Genomic DNA, 15,126 nt, shown 5'->3' on the forward strand with positions numbered 1-15,126 from the left:
TATTTTTTGCATGGCTTGGACTTTAATATCCAGTTGCAGTTGAGTGGTGTCCCTTTGGGGGATATAGATACTGCCATTACACGAGCACAAGAAGTGGAATCCTGACTACAAGCAACTTATGCTTCTCGAGGCAATTCGAATATGGGTCTAGCATTGGGAAATAATATGGCGACAGCCAATGGCAGTGGTAGCCAAGGGATAGCGATGGCTAATCCTAATGGGAGAGGGAACATGATGCAAAATGTGCCTTTATTACCAGCTCCCCCTAGGATGACGATGCCGATGGGCAGTCAAATGCCTCCAAATGGTGGAGGCTAGACAGTTAATTCTAATACCATTCCTGTGATTCAACAACCAGTGCCTAATCGAATTGTTAGGCCGATGGAACGACAGGGTAATGATCAAGGCTACGAGTCGAGCGCTTCCAATGTTCTTGGCAAGGTTAAGGACATGATAAAGAATTATACTGATATGATTACGGAGCAGTATCGACAAATAGCCATTGATGTCAACTTCCTTAAAAAATAACAAAATTTGATAGGAAGTAGATACCCGGATGAGGGTGCACCTTCGAGGTTTAGCTGCAAATGGTGTGGTGGGCAACATTATCCAAAAAATTGCCCAAATGTCAAGTGCGACATCGGTGGAAAATCCGGCCATTTAGTAGCCACTTGCTGGAGTAAGATTAGTTCTCTCCAGTGAGGTAGTCGGTAACCAGGGCCTGTTAATCATCGTGCGCAAGGCAATGATTCCCAGCGAGAAGACGGGCCTAAACAAATACTCCAACGACCAAAGACTACAGTAGAGGAGCTGCCTAGTAGTAGTGGGGTTAGTTTGATTGAGGGTGTGCGCGTTAATGACGCTGAAATCTCTAATCTACAAGCTATCCTTACAAGAGGTCAAAAGGGTAGAGAGGCCGACAAGGATAAGCCTGTCGATGGAAACCCTAAATAGGGCGACAAAGGAATGCAAGTTCTGGATCCTGCCATGGAAGGGGGACCTCTGAAGCCCATGGAGAGTAAAGCCGATGCTAAGAAGGAAAGGAACCACCGAGGAAGAAGGTGAAAGTTAAAAAAGAGGCAATAAAGCCGGTTCAGCGACCTAAAGAGCGAATGATTTGGCGTGAAAAGTGAACTCTACCGAACTATCATGAATTCGATTTGGCGAGCTCTCTTTGAGAAGTCAAGCGAGATGTGAATCTTTTACAGCTTATTAAGCTTTCCCCAGGAGTACGCAAGGAATTTAGAAAGATCCTGCCTACCGGGTATATCGTGGAACCTTTGGGTATTGCATGAGTTGGTGATGACTAGTTTGAGCATGCTGAGAAGCATTGCCCAAGGGTTGCAGCCTATGTCGATGGGATATTAGAAGATTATGCCATTGTCGACACGGGATCATCTGTTAACATTATGAGTTCTGAACTGATGGAAAGGTTGGGTCTTGCAATCCCGAAAGATACCTCCACAATTCTCAGAATGGCGGATGATAGTTTGAGATAGCCGGAAGGCTGCATTACTAAGGTCCATGTCACAGTTGCAAATGTAGAATGCATGTTGGACTTTAGGATGATTCATTTTGCACGGCATTCAAGTTACCAAGTATTACTTGGAAGACCTTGGATCTTGCAAGTGGACTGATATTCGGTAGAGGTGCTTAGCGCATGGTGATTGATATTGGGTAGAGGTGCTTAGCGCATGGTGATTGATGCCTATCCTAAGTCCCCCCAGAGTGAGAGAGCTCCTCTATCTTCTATAGAATTGGAGACATTAGAGGATTTATCTGTCAGTGAGACATCATCGAGTGATGAGTCCAAAGAGGGATCCACCACGGAAGACATCTATCAGATCACTTTGAATGAGTCGATAGAGGCCCAAGATCGTATAAGAGATGCAGATGTTATTGAGCTAGACCTTGGTATGCCTGATGAGTCGCGACCAATAAAATTAGGTTCTATGCTCAGCTCATCAGAAAGGGAGGACTATGTGTCCTTGATTCAAGAATTCCACGATATCTTTGCCTGGAGTTATGATGAGCTGAGAGGCATTCCTCCCAACTTGGCTGTTCATACTATTCTTGTAAAAGAGGGAAGTCATCCTGTGCATCAGAAAGTAAGGCTTATGCCTTTTGAATTGAGGAATGGGCTATTTGAGGAGTTACAGAAGCTTCGGAAAGCTGGTTTAATCTTCCCCATTCAACACACAGAATGGTGTTCACCCGTTGTTATCAGGAAGAAAAATAACCAAATCCGATTATGTGTGGATTTTAGAGAGCTGAATAAGCAGACAGTTAAGGATTACTACCCGTTGCCGTTTATTGACCAGATTTTGGATCAATTAGCGGGTAGGGAGATATATTTGTTTATGGATTGCTTTGCAGGATATAACCAGATGGCAATTGCGGAAGAAGACAAGTTGAAAACAACTTTTATTACTGTCTTTGGTACTTTTGCGTACCATGTGATGGCCTTTGGTTTATGCAATGCGCTTGGTTCGTGGCAACGAACAGCAAATAAGACATTTGGTGACATATCCCCTCAAGAGTTGAAGGTGTTTATTGATGACTTAGGGGCCACCACTGTGAGAGAAAGGTAGTTGATCATTTTAAGAAAATTCTTTGAGCGCTGTAGACAATTTTGCATCGCCCTAAACCCACGGAAGTGTGTTTTTGGTGTACCTTATGGGCTCTTGCTGGGCCATGTGGTCAATTCGTTAGGAATTGCGACAGATCCCGAGAAGGTCAAAGTCATCATTGCCATGGGTCCACCACGCACTCCGAAAGAAGTTCATAGCTTTCTGTCTTTAGTTGGTTATTACCGTAGATTCATAAACGCCTTGGTAGAAAGAACGTTGCCGCTTACAAATCTATTATCCTTTAGCTGTTTGTTTGTATGGAGTGGCCCTTGTAAGGTAGCTTTCGAGGATGTGAAGCAAGAGCTAGTAAAAGCTCCCGTTTTAAAGGCACCTAAAAGAAGTGAGGTGTTCTATATATTTTCAGCAGCCAGCATGCATACTATTTAGCCCAAACTTGGGAAGAAAAGTGGTATCACCCGATTGCTTTTGCTAGCCAGAAGCTGGGGGTATCCGAGATCAATTATACCTACATGGAGAAGTTGTGTCTAGCGATGGTCTTTGGGACCAAGAAATTCAAGCATTATATCCTCTATTAGAAAGTGGTGCTTTATATGAAGGCGGAGGGGCTTCGATTATTGATGAATAAGCTGCAGCTGCCTGATCATCTAGCGAAGTGGTTAATCACTTTGTGGGAGTTTGATTATGAAATCAGGAGTAAGCCACCAAGGTTGCAAGGCATCGTGGAATGTCTTGTGGACTTTGGGGAGCCGAAAGAATCTGTGGCTGAAGGTAGTGACATGGAGTTGTTATTTAAGATAGATACGGCATCTATTCCCTCCTGGTACGTTGCAATAACACATTATTAATCGATAGGAAAGGCTGGATCCGAACTATCTAAAGCTGAGAGAAGGAAAATTAAGCAGCAGGCATTAAAGTTTGCCTTGATCATAGGTACACTATATTGGCAAGGGGTTGATGACATCTATCGCCGATGTGTGATGCTTGACAAGGTGCCATTTATTTTGGAAGAGTGCCATGATTCCGCTTGCAGAGGCCATTTTGCTAGACGGCTTATAGCACAAAAAGCTTTAAGAGCAGGTTATTGGTGGCCTGCCATCTTTGAGGATGCGTTTGCGTATGTTAAGAGATGAGATATTTGTCAACGACATGATAGTCGAGAGAATAGGAAAAGACCACTCACCCCTATTATGGCGATACTTCCATTTGAGAAGTGGGGAATAGACTTTGTGGGTCCTATTACTCCATTGTCGACTGCGCAAAAGAGGTATATTATTGTAGCAACTGACTACTTCACAAAGTGGTCAGAAGCACATGCAACAAGGAAAGATGATGCTAAAGAAACTGCTAGTTTCCTTTTAGAGCAGATAATATGCCGTTTTGGTCCATCGAAAGAATTGGTATCGGATCGTGGAACCCATTTCCTGAACAAGGTTATCAAAAGCTTGACTGAGGCTTGGCAAATCAAGCATAATAAAATGACTCCTTATAATCTGCAGGCAAATGGGCAGGTTGAAAGTACCAACAAGCAACTTGTGGGTATCCTATCGAAAGTCGTATCTGAAAAGAAACGCGACTGGGATAAGAAGCTGTATGTGGCAGTATGGGCCTATAATACCATGTTCAAGCGAGCCACTGGCCACACGCCATTCAAACTAGTTTATGGTGAGGAGTGCGCTTTACCCTTAGAAATTGAGTTACCGACCATTAGATTTGCAGTAAACCATTCTTTGGGTAGTGAAGATGCCCTATTAGAGAGATTTATGACTTTAGTACACCTAGATGAAATTAAGTTGCAAAGCCTATTACACCAAGAGGTGGCTAAACGTCGTATGAAACAGTTGCATGACCTAAAAGCGAAGAAGTATACCTTTAAGAAAGGGCAATTGGTTTTATTCTACGATGCGCGTAGGGAGCTGTTTCCAGGAAAATTGAAACCTAAATGGGATGGGCCCTACAAGATCGTCAGGTTAGGGAAGAACAAATCTACAGCCCTATTAGCTGATCTAGAGGGAGGAGAGTTTAAAAATAAGGTTAATCTTAATAAGATTAAACCTTATTACTTCTAAGTATGCTAATACAAACAAAATGCACTGCAGGTCCATGCTGGGGATGATCTGAGACCTGTGGAAAAAAGCTTAAAAGACACTTGATGGGTCGGTTAATCCCTTATTTGGAGCACCCATATCTAGAGCAGAGATACCATCAGAGGAAACTCATCTGGTGGAGCAAAGGATATAAAGTGATTGAGCAAGAAGACGGAACCTTTGTATGGGAGATCAAAGTCTTCTGCCATCACTGTTTACGATTGTTGACGAGTATCCCTGTTGAGTTCAATGAAGAAGGTGGGATGGAGCCGTCAGTTCATCCTCTCAACATGCTAAACTTTAACTATCATCATTACAAATAGAGGAGTTCGCGATGGCCGGCTATGTAAACCCACTGTGGATGTATACACTATATTTTGATGGAGCGTCCAGGGGCCCTACTAAAAAAGAAAGTGTTGGAGTAGTAATTCGAGACCCCCGACGTAGAGTTATGATGAAGTTAGCTGCTTATCTCGGGGTAGGATTCACTAACAATATGGCGGAGCATAAAGCCTTGATTATGGGACTGCATATTGCCAAGCAAGGTGGTATTCGTTGATTGTTAGTAAAAGGGGATTCCCAGTTGATCCTGAATCAGCTAGATGGGACATACACAGTGTGGAATCCCATTCTTTGTATGTATCATCGGACTGCTATGATCCTACTTGAGTAGTTTAAGAGAGTGTCTTTTCGGCTAATTCCACGTTATTGGAATCAGTTTGCGAATTTATTAGCAAATCTTGCTTATGAGAAAGACCTCTTCTTTAATTGTGGTCCTAGTTTGGATATTGTGATCAATGATGAAACAGGACTCGGTCGCTTGTGGGGTATATTATCAGAACATGCAATATATGGCAGACGATGGTTGATATGGGTGATGCAAAGAGTAGCCGAGACCAATTTACCGTTATTATCTGGGACCCATAGGTTGATTAGACAACATATCATGCGTACACCTCTTGCTATCTATGCAAGAGGGATGGGTCATAACCTTATTTGGTTTAGGGCTACGAGCCTGTTTTTCTTCCTTGGGAGGGAGCCTATTATTGTATATCTGGATTCTTCTAGGGAAGGATGTGTAGGTGTTATTCTGTTTGATCTCATTAGGCCAAGAGGGCCAGTGTTGCAAGGTCTTGAATGCTTTATTTCGTTAGGCCAACAGGGCCGATTCAGTTTTGTAATGAAGTGTTTTATTTCATTAGGCCAAGAGGGCCAGTTGTCGATTTAGTACAGGTGCAGTTAATGGTTTCTTGTTTGAGTCCTGTGCTTGACAGATTCTGTGGAGCTGGAGGGAGCCTTTGTCGTAGCATTGACGCTTCTTGTGGCCCTATCCAGGTGATATCTATCCTTTATGAGTACTGTGGTTTTTATGATATATGTGGTTGTGTACTTGTTAAGGGGTTTTTCGTTTCTTGTTGGGGACCGGCGACCAAGGCATAAAGTCCTAGGTTTAGGTTCAGTATGTTTTAGGGAGGTCGGTGTAGTCATTGCCTCGTGTAAAGACATTGTCAAGCATTGAAAGACCTGTTTAAGAAGGGTTCTAGTGACCCTATTCTGCTAGCCTGCTAGGCAGCCATTCTAGGCGCTCTTGTTAGTTGTGAGGCCATTAGGAAAACCTGCCGAAGGAAAATAATGGTGATAAAGGGAAAGCAACCTTGAATATCCCAAAAGAAAATAAAAATATACAAAGGTGTGTAAAAAGGGGTTCTAACCCCTATAAAACTTAAAGAGGAAAAGAAAGAAAAATGTATAAGCAGTTGATCATTGCCTAGCGAGGGCCTGGTAGGTTCCTGGGGATGAGTCACAGACCCGGGGCCGATGCCTTATCTTCCTAGGGGTGGCATCTTGCTAGGAAAGAAGAAATAAGGAAGGTTGGAGCGAAAATAAAAGTGAGCGTAAAAAAAGGATTACGTGTCGCCTTGCGAGGGCTTGGTAGGTTCTTGGGTACCGAGATAGGTCCTGAGGCTGATGCCCTATTCTCCTTGGGTTACTACACTCAGCTTCCTCCTTTTTACATGCCTGCGTATGAACCATAAAAACCCTAAAAGAAGAAATGTGCTACAAGAAAATACTTCTTGATTAGGCTATAGGAGTCCTTGCCTAGTAGGAGCTCCTGGTTGTGTTATCCTTAGTTAGATAGGTAGTACAGACCACCACTTAGGACAACCTCTTTGACAGTTCTTTTTAGTTTGGCCATGTTGAAGCAGTTGGTTAGTGACCAGCTTCGGACTTTTATCAGATTATGCTAGGCCTACTCCTTGTGGATGTCATGCCTTGGTTTTATCAGGGGGTAGGGTGAGCATTGTGCTGTGTTTAGTATCTATTTATTTTGTATCAACCTGATGATTCCTTTGGTTGTTTATGTGCAGATCTAGGGTGGGATTCGATGGCCTGAGTCGTCCTATCCCGTGGTCGCCAATGAGAGCGGAATTTTGGTGCCGAGAAGTGCTTAAAAATAGCTAAAAATTATGAATATCAAGGGAAAAATATTCAACATCGAAGGCGGCGGCTCGATCTAGGACGCTTTTTAGCGCCAAAGTGCTTTAAAGGCGCCCGAGCGACACTTGTTGATTTTTCATAATTTTTCAGATAGTCGTGTGAGTTGACAAGAGTTAGTGGCCAATGCAGGATACCAAACTGAATGCTTAGGACTTTTCAGAGCTCAATTCGGAGTCCGAACGGGGAAATGGCCAAGAAATGGTCAAGATTTGAAAGGGTGGCCACAACATGGACCAAAGAGGGGGTACCCTTTGGGGGAATTTTAACCCCCCAACCAAAAGGCATGCAAATAGAAGAGAGGAAAATTGTGGAGAGAGAGGAGAAGAGGGCGCCAACAACAGCGCCGAAAATCATGCCATGGATGGATGGGGCTTCTCCCTGCTTGCAAACGACCACTATAACTGATCATTGCCCTTGCTCCCCTCTTGGATGCTGACTCTATCGCCGCCTCTCACCTGAGAAATGGTGGTCTCTATGAAGAATTCTAAAATCATTCTTTCTCTCTCCTCCCTCTCTCTCTTCTAAGGGCAGATTCATGTGGTGAAGAAGAAGAAGAAGAATGGATTACGGATGCTTGTCCAATGAAGACCGGATTGCTCCGTGGTTCAAGAGGAAGGAAGATTGCTGATTGTGGACTGTCATGAGCATTCATGGTGGCTGGAAATCAGTCCCGAGATATGGCAAATAAAAGCTCGCAACCCGCAAAGAACGGTAATCTCATTTTTACAAAGGAAATTGATGTTTTATGCAAGTTGCTTCATGAATACTTGTTCCCATGGGATGATTATGCATCATAATGTTGTTTGCAATGTCTTCCAACTGTTTATGCTCAGAAAATCAAAAAATCATAAGTGTTGTGGATGAAATAAATAGTGTAAAACCTATAAAACACGCAAAATATGGAAAAATTGGGTGTTTTTGAGATATCAATGGAAAATGTAATAAGACACACTAACTAAATTTGTGTTTTTGCTGCAAATGAACCTAAGGGCCATAGCCCACAACTCATTTTTAATTTTCAGTCGTTTAATATTGCAAAAAATACAAGAAAAATAGGAAAAATTAGGAAAAACTAGGGGAAAATGGATTTTGAGTGCCGAAAATTAAGAAAAAATAAGAACCATATTTTTGGATGTATGGGGGGTCTGAATTATGAGGTTTAGCCTCAATTCAGCCCTAACTTTATGTTTTAGTGAGTTTCTATTGCTTTTTATACAACAAAAACATGGAAATGAACTCTAAACCGATCAATAATGCATAACCTAAATGGGTGAGGGGGTAGAGTGTATAAAAGGTGTTTAAATACTGAATGAAATGATGAAAAGCTTGCTGGTTTCTTATGCATACCATTTAGGTTGGTTAATATTTAAAAATTAAGAGCCTAGTACGACGAGGTCTTCTCGGTGCTAGGTTCATGCAACGCCGTATACGAGCGATAGTCGAAAATCATTGAAAGAAATGTTTTCCACATGTGCACAAATGCTGATTTTCTTAATTGTTTGAGCACGTGGACATTCACAATTTGCATGAAGCATGAAATGATAAAAGGTATCAGACAATATCTCTTGGATGCATGGCAATTGCTTTCTAGAGGAATATGACCAACGTTGAGTGAGTAAGGTTGTCCAAGCTGTAGGTTAGGCATTGGGTCTAAGGGGAAAGTAAAGTGAGGAAGCATGGTATATCTCCTGGAAATACGTGAATCATAAAAGAGAGAAGTTTGTGTTCATATGTTGTATATATTTAGCGACGCATCGAGGGGCTAATCCCCAAGGTGTAGGAGAGTCGTAGTGAGGTAGTGGCAGTCAGCCGTGGGAGGACCTCCTATGTTTGTACTTCGTACTATTTGGCAATGTGCTGGGACTCCCTTTGAGGAGTTCTAATTGGGTTAGAGTTGGACTACGAGACGTGATACAAACGCAAGATGTTTAGGAAGATGATGTATGTGTCATCCACACTCTTGGCCGCGAGGCCATGGGGTTGTTGAGCCTATGATAGAGGTCCGGCTAGTGCATGAGCCAGTGTCGGCCCATTTTAGGTCCCATCAACATCCAATCATTCAAAGATAATTATATATGTGTCATTTCATGCCCTACATACATCCAATCATGCCCTATACAAATGTGATTGGATAGGGGATGATTGGATGTATATACAACATAATTACACCTGGATCATAAGGACATGATATACATGTATAGGATCATAAGGACGTGATATACATGTATATACGACATGATTTACATGTATAGGGCATACATGTATATCATCGAATCATTCAAAGCTAATTATATATGTGTGATTTCATGCCCTATATACATCCAATCATGCCCTATACAAATGTGATTGGATAGGGCATGATTGGATGTATATATGACATAATTACACCTGGATCATAAGGACGTGATATACATGTATAGGATCATAAGGACATGATATACATGTATAGGATCATAAGGACATGATATACATGTATATACGACATGATATACATGTATAGGGCATACATGTATATGGCGTGACATACATTACCAACTTTACTTCTTTCTGAGTATTACAAATATATATCTAATCATTCAAAGCTAATTATATATATGTGATTTCATGCCCTATATACATCCAATCATGCCCTATACAAAGGTGATTGGATAGGGCATGATAATTGGATGTATATACAATATAATTATCAGAGAAGTGATTGATACATGCACATGTTTCATCTATTGTGCACTTAACCTAGCCATGGCTAAAACTTATAGATCAAAGGTTGACTTGTGCATGTGCTATATATATATATATATATATATATATATATATATATATATATATATATATATATATATATATATATATATATATATATATATATATATATATATAGAGAGAGAGAGAGAGAACTGATCAATACACTCACATGTCTCATTTGTTGTGCACTTAACCTAGCCATGCATAAACTTATAGATCAAAGCTTAGTCGGTGATTCAAGGGAGTACCCTCACTTTTTAGGGTAGTCCCTTGATTCTCATTATTCTCGAGGAATATACATCACAATCAATACAATCAAAGCAAAAGCAAGGCATACATGCCAATTCATAGCATGAGTAGATTGATGTAAATCAGTTGGCTTGTGCATGTGCAAGCTATTCCAATCATGTCAAGGTGCACTTATAGCTCACATATAATTTTAGATAAGGTGGACCACATGTAGCCAATGTGCACATGTCCTCTTTTCATCATCTTTAGCTAGTGTGTCCACTTGTTGGTGACTAAAATAGATCATTGTAAGGATACTTTGCAATACCAACAAGCCAACTACAAATCTCTTATCTATGAAATGTATAAGTAAATTAACTTGGTTAATTTGATGAGGTCAATTTTTCCTTCCATGGACAGTGTGGTTGGCTATCTACTTCAAGGTTATGGGAACTTGCAGAAGTCAATGGAGCATCCTAAAAATGATGATACTCTAATTACTATATCAAGTCACTTCATGTACATATCTTTGATTGATTGATGGATAATATGCCTTTATCTCTTTCATATACACCTTCATTTCATTATTTCTCTCTAGCTAAAAACCATTCATGCTTTATCCACCTATTGATACTTGCATGCAATTGCAAGTGGGATGGTCTAGTAAGTCACCACATATGTGCCAATTGAATTGCCAATGTGTTATCTCTTATCCTCAAGCTTTGTTAAGTATGTCACCACATAGGTCAATTGATTTGCTAGTATACCATCTCTTATCTCAAGATTTTCTATATATTTCACCAATATTCTCAATCAAAAACATCATATCAAGCATATTTTGCATTAATTAAGCAGATTGGCCAACCCAACATAAATGAAATTGTATGAATAGCAATGTAGATCAAGATCTTAGCTTAAATCAATGACACCTTTTTGCACAATATAAACTGTTAGAGTTTAACTACAATATATAATGCCTGCAAATAAGAAAGAGGCTTGATTTGTTGGACCAGTATGCACATACAATCTATATATATCATATTCCCTAAATGCATGCATCGATACTTACAACATGGAGGTAAACATTTTGATATTGAAAGACTAGGAAAGTCATGTCATGTTAATCCAAAAACAACCAAAAGCCAACATGTAATTAGTTTAATTGTTCCTGCATGTTTGTCAGCGTGTGTAATAGGTATTATCTACGCATATACACGCGTAATTACACACGCTTACAGACGCGCTATACAAATATTTAAAAAAATTAAAAAAAAATGTGGCTTTCTTTTCAAACCTATGCTTTCCTGTGTTTTTTGCGTGTTTTCTGCAGTTCGAGCTCTACATCACTACTCATGTCTATTTATCACTTCATGAAGACAATGAGGGAAGGAAATAAGAGTAAAAAGAGGATAGGAGGAAAGAAGAGCTAAAGAGTAAAGAACAAGAGCCAAACAGCAAGGAAGAGAAGAAGATTCAAGCAACTTACCAATGGAAGGGAGAAGGAGGACAAGGAGCTTGCAACCTAGCCGCCACCGGTCGGAACAAGTAAAGAATGTGAGTTCTTCTTCTCTCTCTCAATCTTGTTTGCTTTCTCTGTCTGTTTGTCTCTCTCTCTCTCTCTCTCTTTACATGCTATAGACTATCATCTATGGAGGTTTTTTTGTGCGTTTTTTAACCAAGTTTGAAAAAAATGGTCCGACTGTGTGCGTCTGTCAGCACGTCCAAATGATAGTGTAGACGTAGGTATAGATGCGAAAATAGACGCGATGACAGATGCACATAGAGACGCAGATATAGACGCAACATGTAATATGTTTTATCTACACATGGTAATATGATTTTTATTGTGTAGATGTGGAATCCTGGATCCTCTAGCACTGATCCTGAGTTGGAACGCATGAACAACACCTTAGAGGAGTTTTCTAGAGGTGTTAGTAGCTTTTTTGGAGGTTTTCCAAACAAGGAGCAATTCATGGGGGAGATGACCAATTATCTTGGTCGCCCTCCCACTGTTGAGGAGGTTTTCAGTGTGATGTCTGGAACACCTATCACATCTTTGCCTAGCACCAAACCTTGGCACACCTCTACTAACAGGTACTCCACACACTATGCATACACACAGATCAACTGATGCACAGGGATCAGCTGAAGTACATGGATCGGCCGAAGCTCGTGTATCTGTAGAAGCATGTGCATCGAGTGAGGTAGAGGGTAGTGCCCGTCGAGGGAGGAGGGAGAGTCGTGCAGGAGGACGAGGAGGTCGAGGGCTTTGTGGGGATTGCCTGGGAGGTAGCTCTCGATCACCCTCACCGGGAAATGAGAGAGGTGAGCCTCCACAAATGTACTACTCTGTCACATTGATGTTGGTGGTATCTTGCATGACTCTGAGGGGAGGGAAGTGATAACCTATTTGAGGAGTGTCGTACATGCCACATACAAAGATTGCATGATTCCCTTCAAGTACCAAAAAAATGGTTTGTGGCAAGAGGTACTGCGGGCAGTACATAGAAGATACCCTAATCCCAAGAATTCACGATTCTCAAATGATTGGGGACGGTCAAAGGTGAGAGACACACTTCATAACAAGAGGTCTCACCTTATGACGCACGCCAAGGAGTCACTACGGAGACAAGAGCAGGGGCGCCCTAGATATGGCCAACCACCCAATTGCCAACGCAGGGAGTGGAAAGAGGCCAAGAAGAGAGCAGCAAAGAAAATGACAAGTCACCAACATGAAAAAGCGCGACATATCCAGATGGCAACCATGGGATCATCGCATTATGGATCGGGTGGTAGGGAGTCATGGAAGGCTAAGTTTGTAAGTATTATTTGATTTTTTTAAAAAATTAAATTTTATAATTTGTTTCACTTCATTATGTAGTGTGTTCCAATATGTTGTATGTTCAAATTTTTTTGTAGTATCATATCGTTGGTAGGATGCCTACTCCTAGAGAGGTAGGCTACCATCAAGGTCAAAACCGAGCGTCCACTTGGCAGCATTTCTGCGAGGAGGGACTCATCATGGAGGAGCAATATAATTGTGCCATGAGGATTTCACCACCAGAAGAGGCATGCTTTATTTTTTACATGAAAAGTATAGGTAACTCTAATTTATTGTTTGTAATGGTATTTATGTATCTTAATCCTTTGTGTAGGCGAACCCTGATGCAGTTGAGGATAGCGAAGGGGGGACTAGCAGTAGTGGTGCCGGCAACAGCAGTGGCATAGGCAGTGTGCTGATAGCGATGATGATGCCTCTTTTGAGGAGATGTAGAGGAGCCCCATGCATGCATGCCTCCCCTTGGCTTGTAATTTTCATTTTTGATATGTATTACTTTCAGTTAGTGCTTGCGACCATGACCATGCTTGAGGTCACAAGCACTAGAACTCATTATGTAAAAACGTTTCATTTATATATATGAAATTTCATGTTCTACATACATTGTTTTGTTTTCAATACAAAAATCTTTGAAATAATCTTTCTCTGTTTTCCCTAAGCATACAATTTTATGTTGATGGGGGGAAAAAAACCAGAGAGCATGTGGCTTGCAAAGCCACATGCTCTCTGTTTTTTTTTTCCTACCTCTATTTTGCGCGTCTATCAGCGCGTCTAAATTGCAAGATAAATGCGTGTCTATTCTCGTGAAAAACTTGCAGAGTAAACGCTTTTTTAGACGCGTAGATACGTGTGTGTATAGACGCACAATATGAATATATCCAATTTTTTATAAATATGATTATATATTTACGTAGCATGTTAATACGCGCATCTATATGGGCGTGTAACTCTGACTATAAGCATGCTTTTAGACGCGAAATTGTAGACGCAGCAGTAGACACGGTAATAAACGTGTCCGACATTTTTTATCACAGTTCAAAGATTACGTCTACAAGCGCGTCTATGGAGCCTTTTTGTTGTAGTGCTACACTCCACAACAAAATGGGGTAGCTGAATGGAAAAATAAGGTCTTAATGGAAGCTACTCATGCTATGATGAATGAGAAGAAGATGTCACTCTATTATTGGGATGAGGCTATTATGACAACCATGTATATCTTGAACAGGACTCCCACTACAGGTATTAATGATATGACACCATTTGAGAAGATGTATGGCTACAAGCCTAATATTAGTCACATGGAAGTATTTGGCTATCTTGCTTATGTGCACATCCCTGATGGGAAGAGGAAGAAGCTGGATCTAAAAGCACATTAGTGTGTCTTTACTCGTTATTTGTAGAAGAAGAAGGCATATAAATGCTATTATTCCTCTACTTGGGAGATAGTAGTCAGCAAATATGTTAATTTTTTTGAGATGGTCTCTTGGTATAGATCATCGGCTGCAATGCCATTAGATTTTCCTTCTACACATATTTCTATAGTTGACTTGTAGTAGAGTAATGCATTGATAGGCCCTAGTGGAATGATGGTATCTCCATGGATAGGGAGATTGCAGAGCTCTAGCTCACCGTCCACTGACACCACTATGTCAATGAGGGGGAGATATGATGTGATGGATAGCAAAGGGAAAGAAAAAGTCCTTGAGGATGCATTTGGTATGATGATACCTAGCATGATGACTTCAGGCTATGACTCATCTTATAGTCTAGACAGTGAGCTTGGTATTGAGACTGTGTATATGCCTAGCATTAGGCAGAAAATGTATATTCTGCCTCATGAGAGAGGGGAATCGAGTAGTGCACCACAGCTTAGATGCTCATAAAGATTCAGGTACTATGTGGATAGGCTGACTTATAGTGGTTATTCTACAAATCCTTATGCTAACATAACAAAAGTAACATAGGTCAAAGAGCCTGCTACATATGCTAAAACTGTGATGGATAAAAATTGGTGCACCACTATGGATGAGGAAATATCTACCTTGACTAAAAATAGAACGTGGGATCTTTTACCATTTCCAGAAGGAGAGAAGGCTATTGGTTGCAAATGGGACTACAAGATTAAATGTATGTTGTATGG

This window comes from Lygodium microphyllum, chromosome 25, assembly GCF_053477565.2.
Source record: "Lygodium microphyllum isolate KBCC chromosome 25, Lygodium_microphyllum_v1.1.10, whole genome shotgun sequence".
Lineage (NCBI taxonomy): Eukaryota > Viridiplantae > Streptophyta > Polypodiopsida > Schizaeales > Lygodiaceae > Lygodium > Lygodium microphyllum.